The sequence below is a fragment of the Pinus tabuliformis genome, chromosome 9, assembly GCF_031772625.1.
Source record: "Pinus tabuliformis cultivar Carrire ecotype Pingquan chromosome 9, CPIR1, whole genome shotgun sequence".
Lineage (NCBI taxonomy): Eukaryota > Viridiplantae > Streptophyta > Pinopsida > Pinales > Pinaceae > Pinus > Pinus tabuliformis.
The window spans coordinates 678,196,236-678,210,404 of record NC_142307.1 but is presented as its reverse complement, the minus strand read 5'-3'; positions in this window follow the sequence as shown (position 1 = coordinate 678,210,404).

The window sequence follows — 14,169 nt, the reverse complement described above, 5'->3', positions numbered from 1 at the left end:
TCAGTTTGAAATGGACTTTACCCTCATCGCATGCATGGTGTCATCGATGATGGGTTGTGTATGGTATCTTGACAGTGGAGCCTCATTCCACATCACTGGTGATAAAAAATTATTCAGCGCCTTGGAGGAGAAAAACCTAAAGATGCACATAGAGATGGGTGACGATGGAAGGTATAATGTTTCAGGAATGGGCACGGTTTCTTTTCAGAGGGAGCATGGAGCTCCTCTCACCTTGATAGATGTGATGTATGTGCCTGGACTGAAGAAGAACTTGGTATCAGTCGTGATGTTGGAGGAAAAAAGCTATGATGTTGTCTTCAGTAAAGGAAAGGTGTTCCTAAGACACATAGCCACAGGTCAGACCAAGAGGATAGGGATTTGGGTGAAGAATCTCTATAAACTAGAGGTAGATTATTGTGCAGCATTGAGCATAGAAACAGAATTGGTGCAAAGCTAAGACATTGGTGAGTTGTGGCACAGGCGATTGGGCCATTTGCATCATGGGGCTTTGAAGATAATGCAACAGATATCTACAGGACTTCCAAAAGGTAAACTTGAGCAAGTTGACCCATGTAAAGGTTGTACCTTGGGAAAGTACACCAAGTCTTCCTTTCATGATTGAGACAGTCGAGTAGAGGCAATCTTAAAGCGAGTTCATACTAATGTGTGTGGACCATTCTCGACAGCATCCAAAATGAAGCAAAGGTGTTATGTGATTTTCATTGATGACTATTCTCGTAAATGCTGGATTTATTTCATGTAGAAGAAGGACCAAACTTTCACAAAGTTTTGTGAGTTCAAAGCTTTGGTCAAGAAAGAGTCAAGGAATAATATCACAGCCCTGAGAAGCGACAACAATGGAGAATATGTTTCTCAAGAGTTTAAGGACTTCTGTGCAACGAAAAGAATTAAACGAGAGTTGACGGCACCTCATAACCCACAGTAGAATGGGGTGGCTGAGAGGAAGAACAGAATTGTTGTAGGGGCAGCACGGGCAATGCTGCATGGCCAAGGCCTACCACTTCACTTGTGGTCTGAGGTATGCAACACAACAGTCTATCTGCAGAATAGAAGCCCACATCGCATACTTGGGATGAAGACACCAGAGGAAGCTTTCTCCAGTAAGAGACCAGATGTGGGTCACTTCAGGATCTTTGGCTCATCGGTACATTGCCATATGAAAAAGGATGCACGAAAGAAGCTTGAGACAACAATAGAGTTGGACATATTTGTGGGGTACACTGATACACCTCACAACTATCGGATGTACTTGCCTACCAGTTGGAGGACAGTGGTTCGCAGAGATCTCAAGTTTGATGATCAGAAGGCCATGCGAGTTTCCCTTGAGAGGGAGCTTCAACTACAGGCTGTGGAGGAACTGTTGGTTCCTAAGGAGGAGGAGCCTTAGAAGGATGCATAGCAGCCACATGCAGAGGTTCTAGGAGTGGATACATCCACTCAAGCAGAGTCTTCCGGAGATGGACAAAAGCGCACAAGAGAAGCTGATAGATTGTTGGAGGATGCAAGAGAAAATGTGGGAGCACCATCTTCTCAGCGCAGACAGAGGATGTCACCTAAGAGGTACACTGGATACATGGCCCTTTCTGGGGAATGTGTTGAGACTGAGCCATCTTCCTTTGAGGAAGCAATGCAGCAGTCAATTTGGGTTGATGCTATGGTGGAGGAGTATGACTCCATAGTTCATAACAATGTTTTGGACATGGTTCCGAGACAGGAGAACAAGTCAGTTATGAGTTTCCGTTGGCTTTACAAGGTAAAGCAAGCTGCTGATGGTAGTGTGGAGAAGCATAAGTGAATATTTCTTGCCCGTGGCTTTTCATAGGTCGAGAGGATCATGTTGCTGCAATATATTTTGAAAAAGGAGCAAGATGCTGACATTTTGACAAAGGCATTGTCAAAGTGTAAATTTGAGTTCCATAGAGACAGGATCGGGGTTGCAGATAATCCCTTTCTTGTTGAGAGGGAGTGTTGAAATATGCAACAAGAGTATTCCAATTTAATTTGTCGTTGAATTAAATTGTGAATTAAAATCGAATTTAGTCTTAACAACTACTTGGAAATAATTAATTAATTTATTTTAAATTAATTCATTGGTGAAATTCAAGTTAGAATTTTTTTTGAAGTCATGCAAGAGTTATCCCTTAAATTAAGGAGATAAGATTAAGTTATATTTGAGTTGTAATTAGTTAACTCAGTTTACTGAGTTAAGTCCAGTTAAATTAGTTCCAATCTGTTTGAGGAATTAATAGTGAGTTAACATTCAGTTGCTGCATTAATGAACTCAACTAGTGCTACTGCAGTTAACTAAATATTCCCTCATCAGAAACTCATGCATGTCTATTCTGAGAAAGACCCAGTTGAGATTAAAGTCAAGGACAGCGTAATATCAGTTGCATGTGTTTTCTCAAGGAGAAAACTCATGCTTGCAGTCAAGGATTTAATCCTTGAGGATTGTGCAGTTTTGAAGGAGATCATCCACATGGTAATAGGAGAATCATCCACAAGGAAAAACAAAAGGAAATAGGAGCTTGGAGGGTAGAGAGGAAGGCTGGAGAGAAGCCAAGATTTCCTGTGAGCATCTGTGAAGATTGTACTGATAGCTAGCTAGCTGTGAGAGCTAAAGCTTTGTATAATTCCTATGTATTTCCACCTTGTATGATAATACGATAGTGTGGGGTTTTTAGCTGAGGCTTTCCCCAGAGTATTTTCATGTGTATTGTGCCATTTATTCTTCTTCTTTTGGTTATATTGTTCAGCTCGATCTTTAAGCTTTCACAAATTGATAGTAGAAGTAGGTTATAGTATTATGCTTTGATTTATATTGCATTATTGGGTTAACCTACATAGATTTTCTACATGGTATCAGTGCGAGATTTGTAGAGATTTTCTACAGGGAGTAAATATCCACAAGCCCAAGCTTGTCTCTCAAATACTCAAGCTTCCTTTTAGGAAGAAACTTTGTCAATATATCAACTACCGTTTCATCAGTGGAGATGTAATATAGCTTTGCGATCCCATCTTGCACTGGGATTCAAATGTAGTGGTAGTTGATATTGATGTGCTTCATTATGAAAAAATGGGTCCTCTATTAACTTCATGCAACTCTAGTTGTCATAACATATGATGGTATAATCAAAAGGTCCTTCAAACAAATTTGTAAGCAAATTTTAGAGCCAAACTACTTCTCGACCGACTTCACTGGTTGCTATATATTAAACTTCAATACTACTCAATGCAAGTGATTCTATTTTCCTCGTCATCCATGAGACCATAGAGGATCCAAAATAAAAACATACACCAGTAGTACTTTTTCCATTTGCATCACTCCCTGCCCAGTTTGAATTTGTGTAGCCTAATAACTGAATTTCATTACCTAGAATGTATTTCAAACAATGATGTATAATCCCACAAATATATATGAAAATGTGTTGGTTTATATCCAATGATTATGCCTTGGTTCCATCTAAAATTGGATAAGAGTGTTTCTTGCAAAATATATATATGACCAGGTGTTCACAAGATACATCAAGGAGCCTATCAATTGTCGGTAGGATGTAGGATCAACAAAAATTGAATATGAATTCCTTAACTTCTTCAAATTTGTGATCATTGGAGTTATCATAGGTTTAATATCCACCATACCAAATTTCTACAAAATCTTGTTCACATATTTTCCTTTACTAAGATAAATCTCACCAGGTTTTTGCCACACTTCTAGTCCTAAGTAGTAGTGCATTAGTCCAAGATCTTTCATATCAAATTTAACTGCTAGTTTCTTCTTGCATTCATGAATATGATGCTCCACATTTATTTTTAGTGAGTCATCCACATAGAGTAGTATAATCATGGGTTCATTCTTTACTAGCTTGATGTAGAGATTTGGATTTGTAGAACTTTTAACAAAACCAAGTCTTAATAGATATGCATCCATTCTGGCATACCATGAATGCAACCTGCAAAAATGTATTTCCTTGCCATGTACTTCAAATCCTTAGGACTACTCAATGTAGATTTTTTCATCAATTTTTCCATTCAGAAAGGCCATCTTTATGTCCATTCGATGAATTTTACAACCCATAGTAGATGCAAGAGAAATAAGAGATCTAATGGTTGTGTATATAGCTATTGGAGCAAAAGTTTCTTCGTAATCAATTCCTTCATGTTGAGAGAATCCCCTTGCCACAAACATAACCTTATATTTGTAAATATTTCCATTAACAACATGCTTGATTTTCTACACCCATTTGGAAGTCACAACCAAATTGTCTTTAGGTCTAGGAACAATTTCCCAAATATCATTCTTCATTATATATTGGTATTATTCTAAAATTGCATTCTTCCATACTTGAATTTCGACTACCTTTTCATAAGTGGTCATATTTTCTTAAATAATTTTTGTCATGTAAGCTACATAACCTAAATATCTCTTAGGTTTCTTGATTTCTTTGAATGTTCCTTTTACTTCTACATATCCTTTGACTTCTTATAGAGTTGATCTTAGCCAATCTAGTATTTTTTCGAGTTTTTGGTGTGATGACTTCACTTGGTCTTTCTGGTTCTTCACGATGATTAGTTGTAGGTTTTGGTGGATTGTCTTGCTTGAATTATCTTCATTGCTAAATATAGGTTCTTCTTCTTCATCAGAGTCAATAGGGATATCCTTTGACTTCTTGTATGCAATGCTTCAATTGAAGGTAACATCTCTACTTACTTCAATACAATGTTCTTCCTTGATGTAGATTCTAAAAAAGATTCATTTCATACCCATCGGGTTCAACTTCTTCCTTTTGAACTTGGGAATGTGAATGTAAATAGGACATCCAAAAATTCTTAGGTGATCAACATTCAACTTCTTTCCTCAAAATTCCTCTTCCGAGGTCATGTGATCAAGAATTTCATGAGGACTCCTATTTTGTATGTAGACTGCTATCACAAAAGCTTCCCCCCATAAGAACTTGGGAAAATCTTGGTCATGTAGCATGGCTCTTCCAAATTCTTCAATGTACTGATTCTTCCTTTTAGCCACACCATTATGTTGATGATGGTATGGGACTATTAGCTCCCTATTAATTCCTGCTTCTTTGCAAAAGGATACCAGTTCTTTAGAGCTATTTTCTCCACCATTAGTTAATCTTAGGGTTTTGATCTTCTTTTCAGCCATATTTCCTACTTCTTCCCTGAATTCCTGGAACTTTTTGAATACTTCATCCTTAGACTTGAAGAGGTATATCCAAGACTTTGTGGAGTGATCATCAATAAATGTTACATAATATTGATGACCACCACGTGCCTTCTTTGACATGGGTCCAAAAACATTGGAGAGTATGAGATCCAAAATTTCCTTGGATCTTGTATCACTACTAGTAAATGGTTTCTTTACAATCTTACCAAGAGAACATCCCTTACAGACTCCTTCATGCTCTTATTTTAATTGGGGTATACCAGTAACCATTTCTTTTAATAATGGAAATATCTTGTAATGGATATGACAATACCTTCTATGCCATAATTCACAAGGGTTGATGTATAAATGTGACTAAAGCTTGAGGAGGAGGAATTAGAAGTCTATACAACCTCCCCCCATGAATCCAAATATTCCTTGTATTTTCAACACTAGATCCCTTTTCCCAAAAAAAAAACATGCCATCAAAAAATGCCACCCTATCACCTTTATATTCTAAGAAAGAAATAGAAAGAAATTTATTTTTCAAACCTAGAACATAGAGGATATTGTTGAGATGAATATTCCCACTAGATTCCAACTCTAAGGAGGTAGATCCAATTCTTTTGATTGAGTATCTATTATTATCTCCAAGTTCAACTGAGTGAGAAGAGTTTCCTTTCGATAGAGTTTTGAGTTTGTTGGCTACCTATACCAATAGGTTTCATATTTCATGATTGGCAAAGAAAGTTCCAAATATGCTCTGCTTTGATGATGCAAAGATCCCATATTTCCAAGAGAAGACACTGTGTGTGTATAAGCTTTATGGTGATTCAATTTCGATGGATGGTCCAACAGCCTAATCTGGATCATGCCATGTTTTAAATTTTCAGTTGTAGAATAGAGAAAGAAGTCTGTTCAAACTGTTTAATCTTGGCAGACAAGTAGCTTAGGTAGAGAAGTAAGGCTCCCAACTGCTTAATCTGGGACCTTGGAAGCAATAAGGGTAGCATTGGATAGAAAATCAAAAGGAAAAGCCAGAGAAAAGAAAAAGGAAAATAAGAGTCTGCAAGTCTAAGTGCACCCTCCAAGAAGAAACAAAAAAATGCTAGGCAAATAGATGGGTAGGCAGATGGGGTTGTAGAAGTGTCATTCCTTACAATTGAAGGTGTGCTAACCCATTTCACAAAGCAAAATCAATGGAGTGAGAAGGTCTTCTTCTCCATCAGGTTGCAGCAAAACAAAGAAGCATGTCTAACTTCCCAATTTTCCCCTTTTCCATTCATTACTAACATCCCCTCATCAGTTGAGATTCATGGAAGAATTGGTGGTTTTATGGTGGTTCTTAGTCCTTTAAAAGCCACATTTCTTGTCTAAAATTCTTTTCATTTTGATCTACTCCCTAAGCTAAGTGATTTTCAAACGAACTTAGTGTTATTACCCCTCATCCACTCTTTCATCCACATTAATTTCTAACTTCTATTATATAATTCCCCTATGTTACCCTTTCCCTACTATTATAACACCATGGTGTATAAACCCCCAAGCGTTCTATAAATATCCCTCCCCTTGGCATTATAGCCATATGTTCTCTGTCAGGTATCAAATTGACATCTGGTCAGCTTGAGAAACCTAAGCCTTACCCCCCTTCTCCCTTCTGAATCCATTTGACCCATTAAACCCTCTATTTGCTAAGAAAACCTTATGAATAACCCTTCTTTCATATAACCCGCTGCATTTGCAAAAAGCACACCAAAAAACCCACTTTTTTCACTTATCCAAAGTATCGGCGCCATATCATTTTTATTTGAAAATGCATTGAAAAACCATTACAATCCGCCACATCCCAAAGGTTTCCGCCAGCAAAAATCCCGAAAAGAAATATTAATTTAATCCCGCCCCCTTCCGTATTGTCCGATCACCTCATTGATCTGTCAACCGTTGGATCGGACCCTGTTGATCCGACGGCCCTCATCCATATCGGACCGGCCCCGACGTCCGACAGATACCTTCCGATATCTGTCAGAGGGTGACGTCAGGCCTCTGCCATGCGTCACCCCCACAGCTTATCGGAGGTATGCCTAAAAATTCCGCTTCCGTATCAAAAGCGGTGCGATGAGAAACCGCTAACCACTTCCGGTTTCGGTCGATCCGCCCGGCCAATGTCATCACCACGTCAGACCCACGTCAGTGCCACCCCGCCGTCGCGTCAGCGCCCTTGTCCGCCCCTGTGCTAATATGCCTGCCACCTCATTATCCCCGTGGACCAATCATAGCTTGCCACATCACCCGATGACGTCATGCTGACGTCATCCGGCCTTGACCCCACCCGATGACGTCATGCTGACGTCATCCAAAAAAGGGTGCCAATGTCCCAAAAAATCCATATTTTGGCCGAATTTTCGCGTTTTTCATACTTTTTGCCAAAACGCTGTTGCTTTCTCTGCATGGTTTTTACGTTCAAACGTTCACCACCTTGCTAAATTCGACCTGGAGACCTTCGGCGCGTCATTTCTACCTGCATTCGTGACCGTTGCTCGCTATATACCAGGTATTTATCCTCGTAAATCCTTCATACACCTGATTTGTCTGTAAATTCCCTCAAAAAAGCTTAAGAGACAAAGAAACTTGCAAATTGCCGGCAAAATCCCTGTGCCTAGTCCCCGTTTGCAACTGTAATGTTGAAAATCATCAGCTGAGCCTTGTTTGCCTAAATTTCACCAAAAGACTGCACTCTGTTCGCGCAATCGCGAACCAGTTACTCAAATTATACCTACTTGCTATAAGAGAGAGATTAAGACCAGACATTAGTCTTATCTACACCTTAAAGCAGTATTTCAATTGCTGCAGCTGATCATTTATCCTTTATCCCTGAATAATTCACATTTCTCCGTCAAAGAAAACTCCTTTGTGTTGCTCTGCATAGCAACTCCATCTATAATCCTAGGAGAAACCATGGATCCACCAGTAGCTCCTATAGCGTTGAACATTGCTCCATTGAATGCCCCTCAGAGAGAATTGGAGTGGCAACCTCTGGCAGACATGGACTATCAAATCTCAGAGAAAATGCTAATGAGAACCAAGTTCCACATCCACCTGCTCAATGAATTGAAGGCCAAACATGACACTGGAACAGATGTGCTGGGCATATGGGACTCTTTTCTCCCTATATTAAGGCTTCCTCAGGTCAATCAGTTCCCTGATTTGATCCACCTATGTGCTGAAAACTATGACCCTACTCAGAGGGCAGTTCTTGACCCTTCAGGTGCAGCTGTGTTCTATATCACCCCAGAAGCTATCAAAGATATGCTCTGCTTCAGGACTGAGAAGAAACTGGTCCCTCCATCACTTGTAGACCTGATAAATCAAGGAGGCAGATTGACAGATGCTCAGGTCACCAAATTAAATCAGCTGTACATTGACTCTGACTCTGTGAGGTATCCTCCTATCAATCAAGTATACCTCAACCAATTGGGCAAAGATCTTGCAGACATGATTAGTCCCATTTTGGGCTACAATTCAATTGAGTTTGTTGATCAAACTGTGCTGGTAATGATGCTCATGTTTGCCCCTGGCAAGTCTCCTATCTGCTATGACTATGCCACCTATATAGCAGACAAAATACATGACCAATTAATGAACCTGGCAAGAGAAAGAGTGTTCAGATACACCTCTTACATTTACCACTTAATCTTATATCATCAACATCAAAAGTTCTCTTTTCCAATCAAAAGAGTGGATGCCCAAGGAAATCCAAGATCAGTGGTCTATTGGTCCTCTGCTTTCCACTGTAGATCCGAGTCTCCTTATACTTATTGTGAGTTCATAGATCTCTTCATCCACCCAGCTATGTCTATGTTGATGAGCTCACCTCCTCCAAGGCTCACAGATGACATGCAAAGGATCCTTCAGTTATCCAAATCATACAGCATTGGGGACTGGTACTTTTACCAGAACCACACCGTCATCAGGATATATGGGTGTGAATTGCCTCCCTACAGACTACCCAGATTTGTGCCTATGAGGCTGTTTGCCCTAGAATATTTCAGGCAGTTTGGCAATGTTGATGTGCTTCACTTTTCAGGCAAAGGCAAGAAAGCACAGTTGAAGGTCAGGAACCAACTTGGCCACTTTGTCTATAACAAAAGGTAGGAAGGTTGGAAAGAAGCAGACAGGATGCTTGAGTCCCTTGGCCTTCAAACCAGTTTCCTTCGGAAACCTTATGACCCCAATCACTTCATAGCTTTGAGAAGGCTCAAATATAAGCTGTCTGGCTATGATCATGTAAAGATTCCTCACATTGAAAAATATGCAAACCAAGTAAAATGGAGGAGAGGAACCTTAGAAGAGCCTGTTACACAAGAAGAGCTGAATCAAAGAGCGGTGAGGAATCTAAAGAAGATGGCTGACCTTGAACTTTGTTCACAGGTGTTTTCCCTTCCAAGCACACAAGCGGGAGCAGTTGCATCTTCGTCGACTGCAAATCAGCAAGCAACCAAAGCCACTGAAAATATATCTAGCAAAGGCCAGGAAAAGGAAATGGAGACCGAACAACCACCTCATGAGAAGGTGCAGCAACAACAGCAGCAGGTAGAACAATAGCAACAACAGGAATTACAGCAAGAAGAAGGGTAGCACGACAAAGAGCAGCCCCCACAGCAAGAAGGGGCAATTGAGGCCCCAATTTTCACTGAAAAGCAGGCACAAAACACGGTGCCTCCTAGGCAAGAAACATCAGCTGAAGCATCAATCCTCCAAACTCCACAAAAGGAGGATATAAGTAGGAAAAGGGACAGGGAGACTCCCTTAACCACATCAATAAGTCATGGTGAGAAAAGACAGAGATTGAATCCTTTCTCTGAGGAGGAAATGACAATAGGGCAGTCTCTAGGCATGGGCCCACCTAGTAGAGAAGCATCTGCTAGCTCCTTCCAGCAGGGACAAGACAGAACAATAGGAGGAGAATTCAGCTCCTCAAGCCACCAAAGAGAAGTTGAAGGAGGAATCAAACAACAGTTCATAGACATAAAGAGGAGGAATGAGCCAATAAATATACAACTATACAATCATTTGTTGAAAATGGCTCCCACTAACCAGCAAAGACTGATGTCTGCGTATGATGTTAGTGAAGGCAAAATGATCATGAGTCATTTCTTGCCAGCTGTAGCACAGCCCCAGTCCCCTGCAGATTATATAAGGACCAATCTTGAGGTCCTTGCCAAGGACATCCACCCAATGGAAAAAATTGAATTACATAAGCAAACGGGTGAGATGGTGTATGCCTCCTTGGCAGACAAAACATTGGACAATTATAGGCTAGAAAATAGCCTTAATAATACAACTGCCCAACTTGAGTTGGAGAGAGCATCATCTCAAGAAAAGGACAACAGAATAAGGTCCTTAGAAGATATAATTATAGAGATTGGGCATGATCCCAAGGATATCAAGGGCATACAAGAAATATTGAAGTTGAGGGATGCAGACATGGCAGCTTTGAAGAGAAAGATCAAAATTCCAGCCACTATTCACCCTCAAACAGATGAAGTTTCCCAGCAGAGGCATGATCAAGATGCCACAGCTTTGCTGGTATCACTATATAAGCAGCTAATCCAGACTCAAGAAAAGCTGGGAGAATCAAAGGCTGCACAGGCAGCATTACAGGCAGCTTTGAAGCAAAAAGAAGAAGGTCAGACCTCCCAGCCTCCTCCTGAAATAATAAACCTTGAGGAAACTGCTCCAACTACTGTTCCTCCTCCTCAACAAATAGAACAGGCAACACCATCCACCTCAGCACCACCAGCAACAACAGAGCAGGCCCCAAGCCTGGACATGCAAAAGCTGAGAAATGAGATTCAGGCCTTGGAAGCACAAATGACAGAACTAAATGAGGCCAGGGAGAAATTAGCCAAGGTAAATGAAAGATATGACAAATCCAAGCAGACCGTGGCAGAAAAGGGCAGGGAAATAAAAGCCCTCAAAGACAGGATAAAGGAGCTAGAAAAGGAGCTCCAACTGGATAAAGTGGTGGCCGAGATCAAGACAGTGCTATGGGCCAATATTGGCCAGTCTATTACTGACCAATGGCAGTATATTGACACAATCCATGAGCAGTTGGAGCTCATTGCAAAAGCACAGAAGGAGATTCAGAGATCAAGGGCATCTCTAGGCAATATGCCTGAAATTGCCACCAGGATGATCAATGTGCTCAACAATAGAACAAGTGCTCAGTTAGCAACTATGGGAATTTCTAACAGGACTGGGACTATTTTGTTGATAAAGAGGGTCCTTACACTGAGAATCTTAGTGCAGACATTAGAGAGAAGGACCCAAGACATGCAGACCGAGGTGAACAAATTTATGGACAAATTTGTGGTATTACAGAACAGAGGTCTCCCTGGCTTACTGAACAGTGCAGGAAAACTGCTTACCCATGAGCAGTATGCCAAGAGGGTCAATACATTTGCCACAAGTCAGATCACTGAAAGGCCCAGCACCTCAGAGGAAACAGGGCCAGCTACAGGGCAAAGTCTCTACAACAGAGTAGAGAATTTATTCTTTATAATGAATGAAATTAATCACCTGTTTGAAGTGCCTCCTAACTTCTATAAGTACACAGAAGCAGATGAGACTATGGATGCAATTCTTAGGCATCAACTGCCCACTCAGGAATGGTGGACTAAGGCAATACAGATGATCTTATAGATCAGGAAGCCATTCACTAAATTTTTCTTATCGAAAATACAAGGTGGCATGCAGAGGAAAAGTTAATAAAATTAGCATGCATAAAAGGTGAAAGCTGAGCCAACTCAGCAGAACTTTCGGTCAGCAGGTCAAGATGGACAGCTACAGGTGACAGGGCCGAAAAGTTACAGCAGAGCATCCACGAAAGCGCATTTTCCAGCATTTAAAGCAGATCTTTCCAACCGACTCAGTGGCCTCCAAAGGCCAAAATATCTTCTGACTGATAGAAATGAGCATTGATGTGGTATTAAAGGCAACAATAACTTTCTATCTGCTGTTCTGTACAAAGTTGGTGAAATATTTATTTCTCAGATGACTCAACGCCTTAGATATTTTGTATTACAGTTTGTATATATTTGCTCCTCGCATAAGCTTGCAGGTGGTTGTTGATTTCTTTTGAAGAAGTTCCTATGCTGTAATCTTCACAAAGTTTAATAACAGAAGTAATGGAATTTCTGAAGTTCTGAGTTGTTTAAATGCGTTCACGGTGTTTGTTGAAGTTGGCAGGATCCCTGTGCATCTCATATACAAAAGTTTTCTGTAACTCTCTTCGTTTTGTGTTTCAATCTTTTACAACCCATAAATGTTTCTAAGTTCTAAGTATTTTAGCAGCAAAGAAAAAGAATAGCCTTCAGGATTTATTCATGGAATACCCTGAGCTCAATCTATGTTGTTAATGAATGTTTTTCCTCAGTTATAATCTTGATAAGTGTAATTCTTAATTGCTACACTTTCTGAATATATCTTTCACAGTGACCCTTGTTTCAGGAATTCAAGTTTGCTCCTGAACAATGTATTTCACTTTCACAGCATTAGTTTAATGGAGAATTCTTAATTGCTTTTCATTGGCTAAACATGCATCATCATACATCATCACTTAAACTTCAAATTTTGTTTGTTGAGATACCCAATAGGCCTTGCAGTCTGAACATTCCCACTGAAGCATTTCAAACATTTCACAGCTCTAGACTCCATTGCCCATTTAAATACAACTGTCTAAACATTACATCTTAGGCATTGAAAGACATCCTTCAACCAAAACATAAACAAAAACCTGAGCATAATAGCTAGCCTAAAACACTGTCATAACAGAGACAAATCATAAAGAGAGAGCCCTCTCTGATTACAGTTAGGCTAGAAACTGTAATCCAAAGATTGGTTAGTGGTTACCCCGGCCGTATTCCCTTGGGAGTCATAGGGAACAACCTAGGAGTTAACATAATTGGCGACTCAGCTGGGGACCAAGCATACTTTTCAAACCGATGTCTATTCATAGACAGTGGTTCTAAAAAGGCTTAATCAGTCCCTTACACAATCCTAAAATATCTTAGAGAATACCAAAAAGAAGTTCAAAAGCTGGCTCCTAAAAGGGAAAGCAGGCACACTAGGTCAAACCCTGACCCAAATCCAACAGTCGTGTTTGAGAATCCTAATATAATCCCTAGAATCATTAGGAAGCAGCAAAGGTAGGAAAATCCTACTGATTTGACTCTTGAGACAGCCCACCCTAAACTAGTTCCAACCCCAATCAAGGTTCTATTAAGGTCTACCCCTGTCTCCCCGAGTTCACCATCTACATCTCAAAGCCCTCCTTTCACATCTTCACCCACTGCACATATCCCCTTGCACAACACTCTAGGTGCTGCTACACCTCTTACCCCTGTGGTACACACCGTTCCTTTTATCCCAGTTGCTCCTGTAAATCCCCCAAACCTTGTGAATATGGCTAACAGATATGCACCCTTGCAGCTACCAGCTAATACTGCAGCTCTACCCCAAGACTACCAAACTAAAATTTCATATTTTGACTCCACTGGCCACTTTACAGCTATTCAACATGCCAAAAGGATGCAAGACCATTTTGAGACCTATGAAATAGATGATGACAGTGTGAGAATGAGGATGTTTGTTCAAAGTCTGACTGGAGATGTAAGAACTTGGTTTAGATCACTGAATGAAAATTCCATCACAACTCCTGATGAGCTTTATCAAGCCTTTACTAGCAGATGGGAGAAGAAGAAGGATCCTCTGCACATACTTGGTGAATATGACACTATCAAAAGAGGTCCCCAAGAGACTGTTTTGGAGTATTGTGCAAGATTCAACAATGTATACAACACAATCCCACAAAATTTAAGACCTCCTCCTGATTTAGCCTTGTACAAATTCCCTGATGGTTTTGACCCTGACATGGCATATCAATTGAAGGAAAGAGCCCCTGAAACCCTAGAAGAGGCTCAAAAAGT